Source organism: Impatiens glandulifera, chromosome 1, assembly GCF_907164915.1.
Source record: "Impatiens glandulifera chromosome 1, dImpGla2.1, whole genome shotgun sequence".
Taxonomy (NCBI): domain Eukaryota; kingdom Viridiplantae; phylum Streptophyta; class Magnoliopsida; order Ericales; family Balsaminaceae; genus Impatiens; species Impatiens glandulifera.
In genome coordinates, this window is record NC_061862.1 from 49,668,298 (window position 1) to 49,687,861 (window position 19,564).

Here is a 19,564-nt window from a genome sequence, read left to right on the forward strand (position 1 = left end):
AATTATTGTAGTATATGTTGATGATTTAAATTTGATTGGTGTTGGGTGTGAATGCGATTGAAGTTTGACTCAGTCCTCTTGTTTATCGATTTTGTTGCACCACTATCTCACACAAAGGAGGCAATCCTCTCACTAGCATCCAAACACCACAAAGGAATTTGACCTCTTCCTCCCACCAAGAGAGTAGTATCTATTTATATTATTAGGTCAAGTCCAATAAGCGGGTTACTAGAGATTGGGCCACAATGTTGGGCCAACCAATACCCAACAATCTCCACCTTTGGCCCAAAATAGTGCAAAACATAATCACGGAATCGCAAGACACATTATCGCCAATTTATTACCATCGAGGCAACAAAGAGAATACCCAAGGTAAACTCGTATCACAAAGACCAGGGGCAAAGGCACAAAGCATGCGGAAATCACAAAGATCAGACGGAAGAGCACAAAGCATGGGAAAATCACAAAGATCTAATGCAAGAGCACAAAGCATGCGAAAATCACAAAGATCAAACGCAAGAGCACAAAGCATGCAAAATTCACAAAGATCAAACGCAAGAGCACAAAGATCTAACGCAAGAGCACAAAGCATGAGAAAATCACAAAGATCAAATACAAGAGCACAAAGCATGCGAAAATCACAAAGATCAAACGCAAGAGCACAAAGCATGGGAAAATCACAAAGATTGAAGGCAAGATCACAAAGCATGCCATTCCCATAAAAGACGAACCTCAAAGAGTTTTCCCTAAGTCAAAATTTAAAATCCGTTGACACGAAATAAATTTTTCAGCAGGTAGACACTTACTACCCATATCAGCAGGATTAAATTCTAAAGGAATTTTCTCCAACTTAACAATGCCTTTTTCAACAATATCCCAAATGTAATGAAACCTAACATCAATATGTTTAGTTCTATCATGAAAAACAGGATTTTTACATAGTTGAATAGCAGATTGACTATCAGAAAACACAACCACATTTTTGTCAAGAAAACCAATTTCATACAAAACAGCCCTAAGCCAAATTGCTTCCTTAAAGGCTTCAGTGGCAGCTACATACTCAGATTCTGTAGTAGATAAAGCAACAATGGGTTGAAGTTAGGACTTCCAACTTATGAAAGAGCCACACAAAGTAAACACATAGAAAGTAGTAGACTTTCTATTATCCCTATCATTAGCATAATTTGAATCTACATAACCAACCAACTTTGTACCTACAGAACACTTAGAGAAAGTCAAGCCAACATCAACAGTGGTTTTTAGATTTCTCAAAAGCCATTTCAAAGCATTCCAATGAGGAATACCAGGGTTAGACATAAATCTACTCAAGGAACTAACTGTATATGCAATATCAGGCCTAGTACTAACCATGAGATATAAAACAGACCCTATTGCATTGGAATAAGGCACATTCTTCATTTCAGTTATTTCAGTTTCAGTCTTAGGAGACTGATCCTTACTTAACACAAAGTGGGAAGCAAGAGGCACATTCACAGATTTAGCATCAAACATAGAAAATTTACTCAAAATTTTAGCAACATATGCACTTTGATTCAACACAAGAGAAAATTTTGTTCTATCTCTAATGATATTCATGCCCAAAATCTTCTTAGCATCACCTAAGTCTTTCATGTCAAAATTTTCACAAAGCGATTTTTGCACATGCATAACAGACTTCAGACATGGGCTAACAATCAACATGTCATCCACATACAATAAAAGAAATACAGGCACATAGTCTATATTCTTGAAGTAAAGGAAATGATCAGAAAAACTTCTTTTAAACATCAAAGATTGCATGCACTTATCAAACTTGATATTCCATTGCCTAGGAGATTATTTTAAACCATACAAGGCTTTTTTTAACAAACAAACATGATCAGGCAACTGGGGGTCAGCAAACTCCTCAGGTTGATGCATATAAATATTCTTATCAAGTTCACCATGTAAGAAAGCAGTGGTAACATCCATTTGCTTCAATTCCCAATCAAAGTGAGCAACTAAAGCAAGCATAATTCTAACAGTAGTGAATTTGACAACAGGAGCGAAAATTTCAGCATAATCTATTCCCTCCTTTTGAGTAAATCCCTTGGCTACTAACCTAGCCTTGAATCTAACTTTTTCAGACTCTTGTTTCACCTTATACAACCACTTGCAATCCACTAAGGAACAATTATGAGGTTTAGGAACAAGTTTCCAAGTATCATTGATTCTTAAGGAATTCATCTCATTATTCATAGCAACAATCCATTTAGTAGAAAACTTAGACCTCAAAGCTTCTTTGTAAGAGTTAGGCTCATTACAGTCTAGGGATTCAAACATGTTAAAAGAAAATTCGGACATATTGCAATCATTCAAATTATTATCCCTAAATCTAGAAGGCATTATAACAGTTCTTCTACTTCTATCCCTAGCAAGTTGATAGTCATGCAAATCATCAGACAAATCATTTGAATCAGACAAAACATTTGAATCATGTAAATCATCAATATCATGCACATTATCATGCTCCACCTCATTTGGAGCATTCACATTATGTTCAACAGGTTGATCAAAAACTACAGGCACATGCTCCACCTTATTAGGAGCATCATTAACAGGAGTTGGGGACATAGACAAGTAAGGAAAATCATTCTCATTAAAGACAACATCTCTACTTATCACAATCCTAAGCCCAGGTTCACTCCTATACCAAAGCCTATAACCTTTTACCCCTTCGGGGTAGCCTAAGAACACACATTTCTTGGACTTAGGCTCCAACTTGTCAACCTTCTAATGCACATAGCCAACACAACCAAAAACTTTCAAGTTGCTCAAATCAAGAGGTTTACCTGAAAACACAGATTCAGGACATTTCCCTCCTAAGGGAACACTAGGGGACCTATTTATTAAATAAGCAGCAGTATGCAAAGCATCCCCCCAAAACTTCTTAGACAAACTAGATGACGCTAACATAGCTCTCACCCTCTCTAGAAGTGTCCTGTTCATCCTCTCAGCAACACTATTCTGCTGTGGTGTGTACGGTACAGACCTATGTCTTTTAATACCCCAGGTAACACATAAATCATTCATATGTTTATTACAGAATTCAAGACCATTATTTGTTCTAAGAGTTTTGATTCTTTTACCTGTTTGATTCTCAATCAAAATCTTCCACTCTTTAAACTTTTCAAAAACATCATACTTATGTTTTAAAAGTAACACCCAAACTTTCCTAGAATAATCATCAATGATGGACAGAAAATATTGGTTCCCTCCATGTGTAACAACACTAGAAGGACCCCACACATCAGCATGTAAATATTCAAGGATATCAGTACACTTAGACACATTTGGGTAAGAGGAGATGGGAAAACTCACCTTATGTTGTTTTCTTAGCACACATGATTCACAGAAGGGGATGGAGGACAATTTATCACTACCAAAGTGACCACCTTTATGCAAAATTTGTAGACCTTTGTTACTCATGTGACCTAATTTATTATGCCAAAGAACAGATTTATCACCAATCACAAAGTTCACAGAGTCACAAGCAGTCTCAGCATGACACACATACAGATTGTTCATCTTTTTAGCAGTAAAGATAACAAGAGACCCACGTAAAATTTTCATAACACCTTTCCCCCACTTTCCCTCCAAACCATTATTCTCAAGAGATGCACAAGACATCAAATTATAATGCAAATCAGGAACATGCCTCACATTCTTCAAAGTAAACACAGAGCCACAAGAGAACCTTAGGCATACATCACCTATTCCTAACACTTTGCAATTTTTCGAATTTGCCATAGACACAAAACCATGTTCAATCTCTTTATAGTTGGAAAACAAATCTCTAAATGGAGTCACATGAAAAGTACAACCAAAGTCAACTAGCCAATCAGATTTGCACAAAGAATCAGATAACAATGAGTTTAAGCTAGCATAATCACACAGATTATTAATCATAAAAATATCACCCATATTGCCCTCACAAACAGCCACATTAGCATTTTCAGTATGCTGATTTCTCTTAGGCTTAGGACAGTCCTTGATAAAATGACCAGACTTATGACAATTATAACACTTTTTAGCACTAGACTTAGACTTAGATCTGCTTTTACTAGTAGGATGAGATTTCTTACCAGAACTCTCATTACTGACATTCTTTTGGGCATTCGACCTACCCTGAGATCTACCCCTCACATGCATGACTTCCCCACCAGACTGTTTACCCCTCTCAGAGTGTCTCAAATCTAACTCCTTACTCTTAAGACTATTGACAACAATATCAAGAGTGACACTGTCTCTACCATACTTAATGACAGACTTCACATCATTAAAAGAATCAGGAATAGCATTCAACAAGACAATAGGTGCATACTCATCAATGTTCTTATCACCACACAACTTAATATTAGAAATAAGTTTAGTGAAAATATCTAGATTATCTTCAATGTCCTTAGACATATCCAATCTAAATTTAAAAAACTTTTCAAGTAAAAACATTTTATTAGGCAGAGAAGTTTCAGTATAAAGTTCAGACAATTTATCCCACAAGGTTTTTGCACACTCTAAATTACCAATTTTTCTCATCACAGAATCAGATAAATTCAAGTATATAGAGGCACAAGCATTTTCATTCATTTCACTATTTTTCTCAACGGTATCAGTAACAGCATAAACCTGACTAACAACTTTAAAACTTTTTTCTGAATCAAAACACATTTCATTTTTTGTTTCCAAATGCTAAAATCAGTTTTTCCGTCAAACGGAACCATACCATATTGATTAACACCAGACATGCTATCAAACAAATTAAAAGCAATCAACAATCAATTAGCAGAATTTAATAGGAGGGTTCAAGCTATGATACCTTGCGAAACTTAAAGAAAGTTTCGACTTACCCACCCCGCTCGGGGATTTGCTGCTTCGTCTTCTCAGCAGCGGCACGACAGCGGCACGGTAGCGGCACGACAGCGGCACGATAGCGGCACGGAAGCGGCACAGTAGCGGCACGGAAGCGGCACAGCAGCGGCACGGCAGCGACACGGTAGAGGCACGACAGCGGCACGGTAGAGGCACAGTAGCGGCACGGCGGCGGCTTTGATTCTCAACGGTCGCGACAAACGCGACACCAACAACGGTTGAACAAGACAACAACGACTTCTTCTCCAGAGGCGGCAGCGGCTTTCTTCTTCCTCCAGTAGCAGCATAAGCAGAGAATAAAAGAAGAGGATTAAAGAAGTAACAAGGACAGATCTACGCTTATTGGTGAAGATAACTTATATCCTTCAACCCAATCTCAAACTCCAATTACAAACCCTAAACCCTAGCTCTGATACCACTGTTGGGTGTGAATGCGATTGAAGTTTGGCTCAGTCCTCTTGTTTATCGATTTCGTTGCACCACTATCTCACACAAAGGAGGCAACCCTCTCACTAGCATCCAAACACCACAAAGGAATTTGACCTCTTCCTCCCACCAAGAGAGTAGTATCTATTTATATTATTAGGTCAAGTCCAATAAACGGGTTACTAGAGATTGGGCCACAATGTTGGGCCAACCAATACCCAACAATTGGAACTCCTGAAGAGCTGCAAACAACTATTGAATATTTGAAAAATGAATTCGAAATCAAAGATTTTCGGAAAACTAAATATTGTCTTAGTTTACAAATTGAGCATTTAGAAAATGATATGTTTATCCATCAATCAATTTATACCCAAAAGGTATTAAAGCATTTTTGGATGGATTTTGCTTACCCTCTAACTACACCAATGGTCGTTTGAGCACTAGATCTCGAGAAAGATCAATTTAAGCCAAAAGAAGAAGATGATGAAGAACTTTGTCATGAAGTGCCTTATCTAAGTGTTATTGGTGCACTAATGTATCTTTCAAATAACACGCAACATGATATTGCGTTCACTATAAATTTTTTAGCAAGATTTAGTTCTTTCCCTACTCGACGACATTGGAATGGTATAAAACACATTTTTCGTTATCTCCAAGGGAAAATTGACCTCGGGTTATTTTATTCGAAAGACTCTCGTTTAGATTTAATTGGCTATGCTGATGCCGGATATTTATCTGATTCACACAAAGCTAAATCTCAAACTGGATATATTTTTATGTGTGGTGGAACAATTATCTCATAGAAATCTATGAAGCAAACTTTATTAGTTAATTCATCAAATCATGTTGAAATATTAGCAATACATGAGGCTAGCCGGGAATTTGTTTGGTTGAGGTCAATGCTACATCATATTCTAAAGAATTGTGCTTTAACGACTAAAGAACAAATTCTCCCAATAGTTTTGTTTGAAGATAATTTAGCTTGTATAGCTCAACTGAAATGATGTTATATTAAAGGAGATAAGACGAAACACATTTCACCAAAAAAATTCTTTACTCGTGATCTTCAAAAGAATGGTGAAATTGATGTGTAACAAATTAGATAAGATGAAAACATGGCGGATTTATTAACCAAAGCATTGACGACTTCTACCCTTGAAAAGCTAGTAAAGAGAACAAGGATACGTCGAATTCAAAATTTGAAGCAATACCCAAATCAGGGAGATATAAACACAAGAATATTGTACTCTTTTTCCTTTACTAGAATTTTTTTTTCCACAGTTTTTTCTAGTAATGTTTTAATGAGGCATATTCTTTGTATAAATTAATATCCAAGGGGGAGTGTTATGAAACAACAAACAAGTGGATGTTAACTCTTCTCAACACATGGAAATATATGTGACAATATGTATGTCACCTTTCATCCTTATAAATAGACTTTCTATAATAAAAGAGAGATTTCGCTAAAATTTCTCTTACAATCCTTCTACTTTGTGATTGTATTTGAATATTATTCTTCATCTATTATTTGTTTTGTATTTTTATTAGCTAATAGTATATTGTATTACAACTTAATATGTATTAATGATGAGAATGTTATATATATTAGACAAAAAATAAAGCTTAAAACTTTTAATAACTTTAAAATTATAGGTTAAATTAACCGAGTTGAAAAAATACACATGTGTAGATAAATTTTTAATATGCTACATAGTTAGCACACGAGCTTAAATACTAATGATACACTATGTTTAACATAAATTTTGCAGTACCTAGTAAATTATTATAGTAGGAGAGTCACATCACCAAATAAAATAAACATAATATATAATTATGTGATAAGATTTAAATATATATAAATATATATATATATATATATATATTATATATAAATTGTGATGTTATTTATGATCACTAAATATACACTCTTAACCCAAATTTAAGATTCTTATTATAGACACTTTATTTATTTGTTATATACTACATTTTTTATTTTATATAATTATTTTTAACATAAATATATACTAGGACAAATTGCGATTTGTATTTTGTTTTAATTTAATATATTTAATTTTAATATTTATTAAATATATTTTATATTAATGTATAATATTTAAGTTACAATGTATTAAAATAAATAAAATATATTAAATTTAAAAAATAATTTATAATTTCTTAATTTTAAAAGATAATTTTATAATAGACCGGATAAGATAGGTGTAACCCTACAACTTTTCAAAACAATTATGATAAAAATATAGATATTAACGTACACAATTTTTAACTCAGATTCAAAAACAATTACCATTAGATTATATATTAGTGATGCACACATTTTAACTAGAAGGTTATTAAGTCTTGCGGTGTGATTAGAAGTGGACAAAACAAAACATGAATAATATGATAAAATTTTAAAAGATTAAATATATTTACAAAAATGATGTGTTATAATGACTAACTATAAATACATCATTCAAATTTAGGATCATTTTAGACACTTTGTTTATATTATATTTGATTAAATTATTAAGTGTGTATTCAATTATTTTTATTATAAGTATATAATAAATTATGTATATTAACATTTATATTTAATTTAATTTTAATATTTATTTATTTAATGTATTTAATTTTAATATTTATTTAATCTATTTTAATATATAATATAATATTTAATTTTAATTAAGTATGTTTAATTATAATTATAAATATATTTTATATTTATAAATTTCAAGAGAAGAAGGTGCAGGATAATTTGAAAATGAAAAGGGTGTTCTGCATTATTTAGTATAACCTGAATGGATCCGATCGAGATGTGTTCCACCATGGCCAAAGACGAGCTTCAGGTACAACACATCTCTCTCCGTTCGAAAATAGGGTTTCTTGATCTTTTCTCATTTCCTAAATCTTGACTTAGCCGTCATTTAATCAACTTTATGAATCATTGATATTTAGAAACTATTTTTGTCACGGATTTTATACATGTGTACTAGATGAGATTATTTGAAAATAAGGTTATATTTAAACTTAGTATAAGTCAGATTAATAAATTTATTGATACTTTTTTTTTTAGATTTGGATATATGTTTAGTAATATTATTTTTAAAAATTTCATTGAAATATGTGGTGACAACCATCAATAAGGTGAAGACAAATTAACTCAATAATATTATCTTAAATATTAATTGTCTCGGTTGAATTTAAATATAAAATTTAAAACCAAGCAATTACATTTGTAGATACTAGAATCACCACTAAAGTCTACTACCATCAACAACTATAATAGTAAAATCATCCATTATGGATTAAATTGTACCAAATTTCTATCTATAAGTAGTGTACAGAAAAAGAAGAAGATAATGCATGAACATATATAATCTTCCTTATGTCGAGCATTCGAGCGGGAAAAGGGCTAATCACTTTAATAGAACTTTATTAATTAAAGTGTTCTAGTTTATTATGATTTCATTAATTTTGTTTTATATATATATTAATTTGTTTAATGTATAGTGCGATAAATGGGTTCTAGTTTGCATCTATATATAATAACAAAAGCACGTAATGAGGTGTACCATTCATCCTTCCACCAAGAAGAAAAATAGTTAAGTTGTGACTAACTTATTCGGTCTCACGACGTACAACCTCAATATTGAGTTTGTGAATTTCAAAACAACACTTGATTGTCCTGCCAACATTACATATTGAAACCAGAAGGCACATTATTACAAACAGTGTGATATATTTATTTTTATGTTATTTGTTTAGTTTTTTCTTTATTAAATAGTTCAGCATGTGACATGTCATTATTATTGTAGTATTATTTCCTTAGATTTTTTTATAGAATTTCATGTCTTTATTATTTCTTCTATTTTTTGATACATTAGTTATTGAAATAAAATTATTATTAGTTCTGTATTAAATTTAAATTAAAAAGGCCTTCTCTAAATTCATTTGTCATTTGTAATGTAATAGATTAATTTTCATGATATAAATCACTTGATTGTTCTTTTACGTCTCCTCTCCCATCAATTCTCCTATCAATTTTTTTTCTCTTGGTGGCAGTAAACTTTATGAATAAAATAAAGTAGACTCCAAACACACATAAATTTCAGAATAAACATAAAAAACATTGAAGATATATACATTTTTATTTAAGACGGTAATATATTTACCTAAATCAATATCGTTAGTCCATTCTACCATCGCAAGTCTATTCTACAATCATAAAATTTTAAAATATCGAGTTATTGTTAAAATTATTCCATTATAGAATAGACTAACAATTCTATTTCGATAAACTTTTAAATAAGTTAAATTTTTACGATTTGAAATTTACACTGATAATATTTACTATTTATAAGTTTATAAACAATTTTTATTTTATTTACAATTTTATTCTTCTTTAGAAAAAAATGTATATTTATAAATTAAATTTATTTTTATTATTTATTCAAATAAATAAATTATGGAAATAATTTTGTAAATATGATTTCCTTTAATGTTAATTTCCTTTAATATTATTTATTAATTAATTATATTATATGATAAGATATAGCTAATATTATTTTAAAATAAATTCTCATTATTTTAAATAAACTCTTAATTTTAAAAATGTATAAAGTTGATAATTTTAAGTAAAATTTATATTTTGACTATGGATCCTAACTATTATTTTATTAAAAAATTATCAAAATTAAAATTATTTTTTTACTTAGTATAATATTATTTATTGAATAGTAAATAATTTATGAATTATGATAAATTATATATGCAGTATTTTTATTTTATTTAATATAAATATTATTTTGGTTTTAATGTAATTTTAGTTAATTTTAATTAGATTATTATTGTATTTTTTTTATAAACAGAAGAAATATAATTTATTTTTAATAATGATATCGAATAAAAAGATGAAATTATTAAAACTTTATTTTATTAAACATTTTTATTTATAATATTTATAGTTAGGGTGTTATATAGGTATGAAACAAAACCTACCGAATTTAAATTCAATTTGAATTTATTTTCTATTTTTTAATTGAATTTTAAACTTATTCGAATTTAGATACGGGTTTACACGTTGAAATTTTAACTACATACCTAATTTGAAAATGAATTCATTTATTATTATTTTTTTAATTAATTATTTTATTATATATTATATAATTTATTACATATAATTAAATAATTATATATTTAAATTAAATATAATAATCTTTATCTCTACAACAAAATACAAATTCCGCATATCTCTCCTATTTATTCTCATTTATCTAATGCCTTAACCCTAATCAAATAATTCCTCTACTAGTCGCCGCACATCTCTACCGCCCATCTCTCCCTCTCTTATATCTACTCTTATTTTCTCCGCCAACATCTCTCCTTCTATTATATCAACTCTTATTTTCTCCCCCACTCTTATCTCTTATATCTACTCTTATTTTCTCCGCCAACATCTCCCTCTATTTATCTCTATTCTTATTCTCATTTTTTAATACTTTAACCCTAGTCCACCTCCCTCCCTCTCATTTCTATTCTATACTATCAGATAATCAATCTACCTTCTTATTTCTCGTTATATCTATTTCTTCTTTTTAAGACTATTGAGTCTGAATTTATATTTCTTCTTTCTTGTTGAAATTTCAAAACTCTTAAGTTTAGATCTATATTCCTTCTTTCTTGTTGAAAGCTTGCTCGTAGACAACCCCAACATTGAAGATCAAATTAATGTTATAGATATTTTTTCACTTACTAGATAAAAAAAAAAATTGTATGTCAAAAAATTTACAAAAATAAATAAAAGTGTATTTTAGTATTTAATTTAATAAATTTATTAATTTGATTAATTATTAGACAGGTGAGAGGATAATAAATTATTTGACACATAATTCAAATAAAGAAGGATTATGTCTTAATTATCAAATTAACAAAAACTAAAATGTGTAACAAATGGGCCCTAAATATGCATGCATTTATCTATCTGTCATTTGACATAGAGCGCAGGTTTGATTTTGCGTATTTAAAAACCAAATTTATTTACTTATTGATCAATTGTTTACCGACACAGAAAAACAACGTTGTACGGTCAAGGTCAGAAGAGCGAGAAATGGTGAAGAAGCATGTGGAGAAGAGAGGAGGCGGCGGCGGCGGCCCAGAAAAGTGACTGACCGACCAGGGCCTTTGATGAATGAAAGAAAGCAAAGAGAAAGAGAAAGAGAAAGAAAAAGAGCAGGGTTATAAACAATGGAAGTCACTTGTCCCTATAATTTACGATTGGCTAACTCATCACTCATTTCTCTGGCCTTCTCTATCATGCAGGTACGCATATATATATCTAATGTATCTATCTATCTATCTAATCTGTATCTAATCTAGCTTTATTATCCTGCATATAAATAGATGGGGTCCCCAGTTAAAAAAGGGTTCTTTCAAGAACAGCCAGCGCCTTTACATTTCCGAACAGGTAATTAAACTTAATTGGATCTCCTACTTCTCTTTGTTTTTTTCATTTATGTACATCCTTTTATAATTAATTAGCTATATCTAAACCATATGCTTAATTAATTTGATAAAATATACATAGCCTCATCTTAGCTAGCTAACTTTACTTTGCATGTCTCATGGTCGCTCTAGCCTCTTGGGTAAGGCTAGTTAGGCGGCCTAAGGCGCATAAGCTAGGCCCCCTCCCACAGCCACCAAAAATAGAGAAACACTAACAAGATTTGAAGCATAGGCCATTAGATGAATTTACTTTTTTAGTCTAAGGCATCAAAAACCTCGTGCCCAGACACTGGCTCGACTTCATCTTCTTTGGAACAAAGTCTTCACCATTTGACCAACAAGAGCCACCATCAGTCTTAGATGTTCATCGAAGCAGTTATGAAGTCTAGACTATGTTTCGATGATTATTAGATTGTCCACTTGAGATCAAATGTTAATCTAGAATTGACTACAATTAAGAATTTGGAGGAGGCACGGTAATTCAAATTTGGGGACCGAGCGAGCCACCAAAGGATTAAGACTATTGAGTTGAACTAGGAAGATGTTGTTTAATCTTGGGTTGAGAAACCCTAAAACTTTCTAACAACCTAAATTATAATAGGGTTGGTAGAAACAAACTTGAATGTAGTGCACCAATTTATGCTAGACAATGGATTAGATGGCTTGTTTTTGTATTTGTTCCAATGCTTTTAGCATTGAATATAATAATGAAAAAATATTGTAAAACTGAAAAAGAGTAGTGATCATAATTAAATGATAGCTTTAAGAGATAGTTTGTCTAAAATTCTTTTATTGGTTGTCTAAAATTCTTTTATTGACCACTAACGTGTTCAGTCAAGATTTGAATTTTATTTGAGAATCACACTATTCAAAATTAAAATTTATATAGATTGTCCAGATAGTTATTTAAGTTAAATGTTGCAACATTCCAGATAAATCAAAAAAATGATAGTTTGTTTAAGCACACATTAGACAAATTTCCTCTATTTTGTAGCTCCAACAAGTCCTTCAATTCTTCATCTATTGCATATTTACACAGACTCTATTTTAATTACTTTTGTGAAAAAGTCCAATGTTGACAAGAATTATAATGAGACTTTTTTTTTCGTTGGCATCCCAAAATTTAATGGTTTCCACTTTAGAATTAGTAAGCAAACTAAATATGTTACTTTATCTCATTGTCTTTTGTTTGACGAAGAAATCTAGTCTTAGCTTATCGATGCACTAATGCACTATCTTACGTAACAATTTATTTCGGTTCACATGATGACTAGTTCTTAAAACACAACTCTATTTTTCGTAACAGTTTTATTTATCCCTCTTCCTTTAAAGTGAGTTTGGAATACCAAGACCCTTGAGAGTTCTTATTCTTTTAGTATGAATATCATTATAAACTCAAAATGATGTGTTTCACATTGACTAACACATGTTTCCTATGCGATAACAACAAGAAGAAGACAATTAAACACGATATGTTTCACTTCACCCTTGCTTTAATATTTTGACTCTACTTCAAAGTTTCCTTAACTATCAAATGATCATTGGGAAAATTTGGGTTTAATGGACAAAATAATGTTTTCCATCGTCGATGGCTATCAGGGCTTTAAATGCAAAAAAAAAAAAAAACATACATAAATGAATTAAGTAAAATCAACCTATAATAATTAGTATGCCTTTTTTTTTAATTAAAGGTCATGTTGTATTAAAATGATTTAATTAAATAAATTTATAAACGCGAGGGGTGATCAATAGAAAGAAACTAACAAAGAAAAACGTGTTAGATTCCTATGAAATCATAGTAGTCTCATCTATGACAACCCCTTCATTTTTTATCGAGATGAACATGCATAGAGATCCTCTCATTTCGAACAATTTTTTCCTTTAAATGTCATGCTTTATATTGCATTATTTCCAAATCATCCAATAAAGATTCAATAAATGTTTGACCCGACTATCTAGTTTGTTATAATCAAAAGTCTACTACAAAATGTGTTATAACCAATTGGTAAATAAGAATACTACGGAGTAAGGACTAGATGTATGAGACGAGAAACTAAAACAAAATGTAGCATATTTTTTGGAAAACATATCAACTTTTATTTCAAAGAGACGTGAATGTGAAGGGCATTCAAAAGTTACGAGCAAAGAGAATCAAAGGAAAAAAAATAAGTAAAAAAAAAATAAGCCCTATCATCTCAAATAAAGTTGGTTAATCATTGTATAATTGAATTATTGATAACTTAAGTCTCTTATTTCTATCTTGTTCTCACTTATTTGCTTCTGTTTGATTTCAAATCTTATATTGTGAAGATGATAGAAAAGGTCGTGAACACAAATGTTTATTACTTTATTTAAGAAACAGACTTATAAGAAAGTTTATATAACTCGGTAATAGAACACAAATCTCATTTTTTATGGTCATGAGTTCGAGCTTTAGTGACCTTTTAAAAAAATGATAACCAAAAGACGAGTCTAAAAAGTCTTGCCTAGACATTAGAAGAATCAAACCAAGATAACTAAAATTTATTTTGATAATTCGAAATATCTTATTTATAGATTTTATGAATAAAATTCTAATTAATAGAGTTAAAAATTTGTTAATAACTTTCCATGTTTAAAGTTTTGTGTGTTACTTAACCAACGCATTTTCTATTGATTTTTTTCACCTTATACAAAAAATAAAAATACATAATTGTTAGCATAAGAACCGTTACTGATATTTAGATAGTTGGACTTTGGCGATTATGAGAGTCAAATTTAAGATCATCCTTTTATAAACGATATAATTAAAAAGGTGATCAAAATTTATTCCTATAGAAAAAATGTATATATTATATATAGGGGATAACTTGTTACACATTAAATTATAGCATTATTCTAATAAATAAATTTATTGGAACTTTGGCTTCTCAACTCTCTTCGTCTTTCTTCTTATTATGTCTATCCCTATGAATTGAACTCTAGCAAGTAGGAATTGATATTTATCACTATATATATAAATGCTTGCTAGGGAATGAAGCATCTGCTTGTCATATTTCCACATTATTAATCTTATATCTATGTTGTTGTTTTAAAAAATTGGTTCCTAGCTAGTTCTGATATTTTGTTGTTTGTTTATGTTTGGTTTGTTAGACTGATGGTAGTGTGCTAAACACACTTGTTATCATAAATTGTAATATTGTTAAACATAGGGTTGCTTCAGCTCAACATATCACACTAGTAAGTGTATCAATCCTGACATTGTAAAAATAATAATTCATTCTCTTTTTCAATGTTCTACCAATGAATTAATGTATGTTTTGGTTGCATGATCTTTGCAGTTCAATGAAAAGTCTAGTTCTCCATTTGTGAAGAAATTCAAAACAATCATTCACCCTGGAGAGGTATTAATTATTTTAGTTGTTTTATATATTTTCATAATTAGAATATAGGGATGTTCTAAAATTAAACATGTTAATTTGAAATTATTATTTAGAGGCCCGATATTCTTGACATCTTGTTAGCCTTATCTGCAATATGCATTAATTATTCTAGATTGACATTATAGCCTTTCAGTTTTATTGATTGTTCTATAAATATGATCACTAGTGTATATATGTGTTGTAAAGATTCCAGGCCGCTATTATCCATAATATTATATATCATTTCATCTTCATTCTTTAAACACAAATCTTGATTGTATATGGAATCATCACAGGTGAATCGAATCAAAGAACTTCCTCAAAATAGAAATATTGTGGCCACTCACACTGACGGTCCAAATGTATGCATCTTGTTGCGTTCTTCTATATTTGAATTATATTGAGACACTTAAGATCCATTGAATTTTTTCTATCTCAATCTAAAGCATTCAGTTCCTGTTCAGGTTCTAATTTGGAATGTTGAGAGCCAGCCAAATCGACAAGCTGTGTATGGAGCCCGAAATTCTTGTCCAGATTTGGTACGTGATGTTGCACAATAAAATGTTGTCATGATACAATCATTTCTACAAATATTTACAGTTATATCTTATACACTTAAATTTGCAAATTTTAACTTAATTATTTCATATATTAAGAAACATCTTTGAATGCTATTTATTTTGAGTTGTAGTTTATAATAGAGTTATAATGCATAAAAGAATCATTACCTAACATGCAGGTACTTATTGGGCATAAAGAAAATGCAGAATTTGCTCTTGCTATGGGCCAAACTGAACATTTTGTGCTTTCTGGAGGTTGGAAACTCATTATACCTTTGAAATGTTTGAAATGTTTTTAGTACAAATTGTTTTTCTTATATTTAATAAATCCATTTTTTTTGATATTAGGTATGGACAACTTGGTGGTTCTTTGGAATATTGAAGATCATATCTCCACATTGGCCTTAAAGACACCATCTGGTAGTGGTAGAACCATAAAAAACTCCAAGGCTAGTGGGAGTTCTGTTGAAAGTATTACTACTCTTCATCCTCAAGGTACCTATCTAGGACATCAAGATACAGTTGAGGATGTACAATTTTGCCCTTCAAGGTAGAGAAATTACATTTGTAAATTGATCTTTATGCTTGATATTTCAATCTATATGCAGTTTATGATATTTTTTAAGTAAATTCTTTTTTTGTATGTACTAAAGTGGACAAGAGTTCTGTAGTGTGGGTGAGATTCATGTCTCATACTTTGGGATGTAAGGACAGGTTCAAATCCAACTATCAAGGTACCTACACTCCTTTAAATTACCTCAAGAAGCTTACATAATTGATTGTTTTATTAAAACTTGATTCTCTATCTCTTTTTCAGGTTGAGAAAGCTCATGATGCTGACATTCATTGTGTTGATTGGAATTCATATGATCTTAACCTTATTTTGACTGGGTAAGCATTGAAATGTGTTTTTTTATTATTTTTTTTCATCTTCTGAGATTCTGAATTAAATTTGGTATTATTCAACAGATCAGCTGATAATACAGTAATAATGTATGACCGTAGAAAACTTACTTCTGGATTACCCGTTCATGTATTTGAGGGTCACAATGCTACTGTTCTTTGTGTACAGGTTTGAAAAATATGATGACTGCTGTTTTCTAAATATTTTCATGAAGAGAAATAATATAGAAAGAACAAATGCTTCAATTTGTTTTTCAGTGGTCTCCCGACAAGGCATCAGTTTTTGGAAATTCATCGGAAGATGGAACATTGAACTTATGGGATCATGAAAAGGTTTGAAACCTAATTAATATATGATGAATTGTTTTTGATTGTAAATTGATTTCAAAATCAATTCTTTAAATTTCATTCAGGTTGTAGATGGGCGTAATGCAAGAACTTGGTGGATCATCAGATAGTTCACCGGGCTTGTTATTTAATCATTGTGGTCATAGATAAGAAACTTATTATTGTATTTCTTTCTTTATTTTTATATTTATTCTTTTTGAATATATCAATTCAGAATTTTATATTTATTTATTTTGGATATATCTATTCATAGGCAAAGTTGTGGATTTCCATTGGAGTTCTTTTGATCCTTGGACAATTGTTAGTGTGTCGGATGACAGTATTGGCGGTGGTGGTACTATGCAGGTAATAATTGTTTTTTAATAATTTCTATTGTTATGAATAATTAATATGGTTAGATGATTAATTGAATAATTGGTAAATGTTGTTGTTTTTTTAGATATGGAAAATTATAGACATGATTTACCGATCACAAGAGGAGGTTCTGGCTGAGTTAGAGAATTGTAAGATATAATCAATTTCAACTAACACATCTTAATACATTATTAATTTTCTTTTGTTTTTAACACTGATATGATGAGCTAAACTTTAATGTCTTCTATCGTTATTATGTAGTCATTTTAATCAATGGTATCAAAATATTTTTTAAATTACTTGTCCTATTTCATTAGTGTTATATCCTACTATAATAAAGAAAGTTGGAGAGTTTTCAAGAATAGAGTGAAAAATGCTAAGAAAACTATGTTTTAATTTTGATCTAAACAAAACAAATTAGACCAAAGATCCCAAAAAGCTTGTACCAGCTATAAGCCATGTAAGATTCAACACTCTAATGCATATTAAATCCATACACAATAAAGTGAGCTTGTTTGTTGTTTGGGTTATTTTGAAATTTTATTGAGTTTTTTTAAAATATTTTTTTGATAAAAAATATTTCATAATTTTTTTTTTGTGAGTATAGTATAACCTACTAGGATAATTTAAAGGGACAATTATGGTGCGAATCCTTATCGAGATATTGAGTAGTACTAACCTCTTAAATTGAAAAAATCATTAAAAATAATAATTTTTTTTATAAATACAAAGGTTTTCAAACTGATAGTAAGGCCTCTTTAATTTTTTTTTTGTAAGTAGATGCATGACAATGCCATCTTTCTATTTAAAATATACATTTCATTTAATATTAGACCAAATAAATTTATTTTATTGTTTTTGAGAATTCTCTTAGAGTTTTTTATGATTATTTTAATAAATATTAATTTATTTAAAAAATGTTAAATGTGATAATTTTGAAAAGATGAGTAGTTTTTGGTTAAAATGTTTAAAATATATTAATTTATAATAATAATTTTAGTTTTTGTAAATAAATAATATTTTAATGTTTTGATTAATGAATTGAATAATTTAGATGATGAGAGATTGAAAATAATTATGTTTATTTATGATTTAGTCTAAGAGGAAAATCATCTAACAAATCCTAAGAACAGTAATTAATAGTTTTCAAAATTGTGAAAGTAAGAAAGAAAACTACACAATCAAACATACTTCATAATTTGATTTAAAATGTTTTAATATTAAGTATTATATGACAATATATATTTAATAATATTTTCATTATTTTATAATCTTAACAGTAAAATGGGTTCCTCCATAAATAAGAACTCGTGCAATCAATAAAGAAATCCTAATAAAAATATTAAGGCTTTTGCCTCTATTTTTTAATTTCGTCTACTAAGTGCTTCTTACTTATATCGAAACCCTTGTGACAAATTCCATATTTTGAGCAATTGGTGTTTTATTTGTAATAAGAAAGTTATTTCTCTTCAGATATCAGAAAACGTCTTATGATGTTCGATAATATTAAATTTTAGATCAACTCAAATCCCAAAAGTTATTATTCTTCGAAGCCAATGTTGCAATCTTCGTGGACAAACTTTGTTCATACAAAATTTCTTTATCATAAATTGAAAAAATCTTAATTATAAACAGTGTTCATTCCAAGGTTCATATTAGTTTTTTTATAAATATTTTTATATCATTAATCGATTATGGTGTATCGAAACACTATTTCTCTCACATTTTTTTTATTCATGTCTAAATTAGAAGAGATTATTAAAAAAATAAGATTATTTCTAACTTCGAATAATTTAGATTCATAAATTCTTTGACGTTTTTTATGTTATATCTGGTTATATATTAATGAACGTCTCTAAATTTAACGAAATGCTCCGGTTGACGGTTGGAGAATCGTTCATTGCACAATAGAACACGTTCTAGAGGGCGCACGACAACCGATCGAAGGCGTTAGAGGATGGCAGCCGACTTCCGATGTAGGAGTGCGTTCACAACGAGAATCCACGTCGTTTGTGTCGTTCGTGTCAATCATGCCGATTGTGCCGATCATGCCGATCGTGCCGACAGCGACCCAAATATTCGATCCATAAACTATAATCGAGATATCTCCCGATTCCTCTAGTCAAATTGAAATTCCTTCAGACAGATTGTAAGGGGGAAATA

At 30.1% G+C, this 19,564-nt stretch overlaps 1 pseudogene; it reads left to right on the top strand.

The window, feature by feature from the left end:
• Nucleotides 1-11,521: 11,521 nt before the first annotated feature.
• LOC124927333 lies at nucleotides 11,522-17,561 on the top strand (annotated as a pseudogene).
• The last annotated feature ends 2,003 nt before the right edge of the window (nucleotides 17,562-19,564 follow it).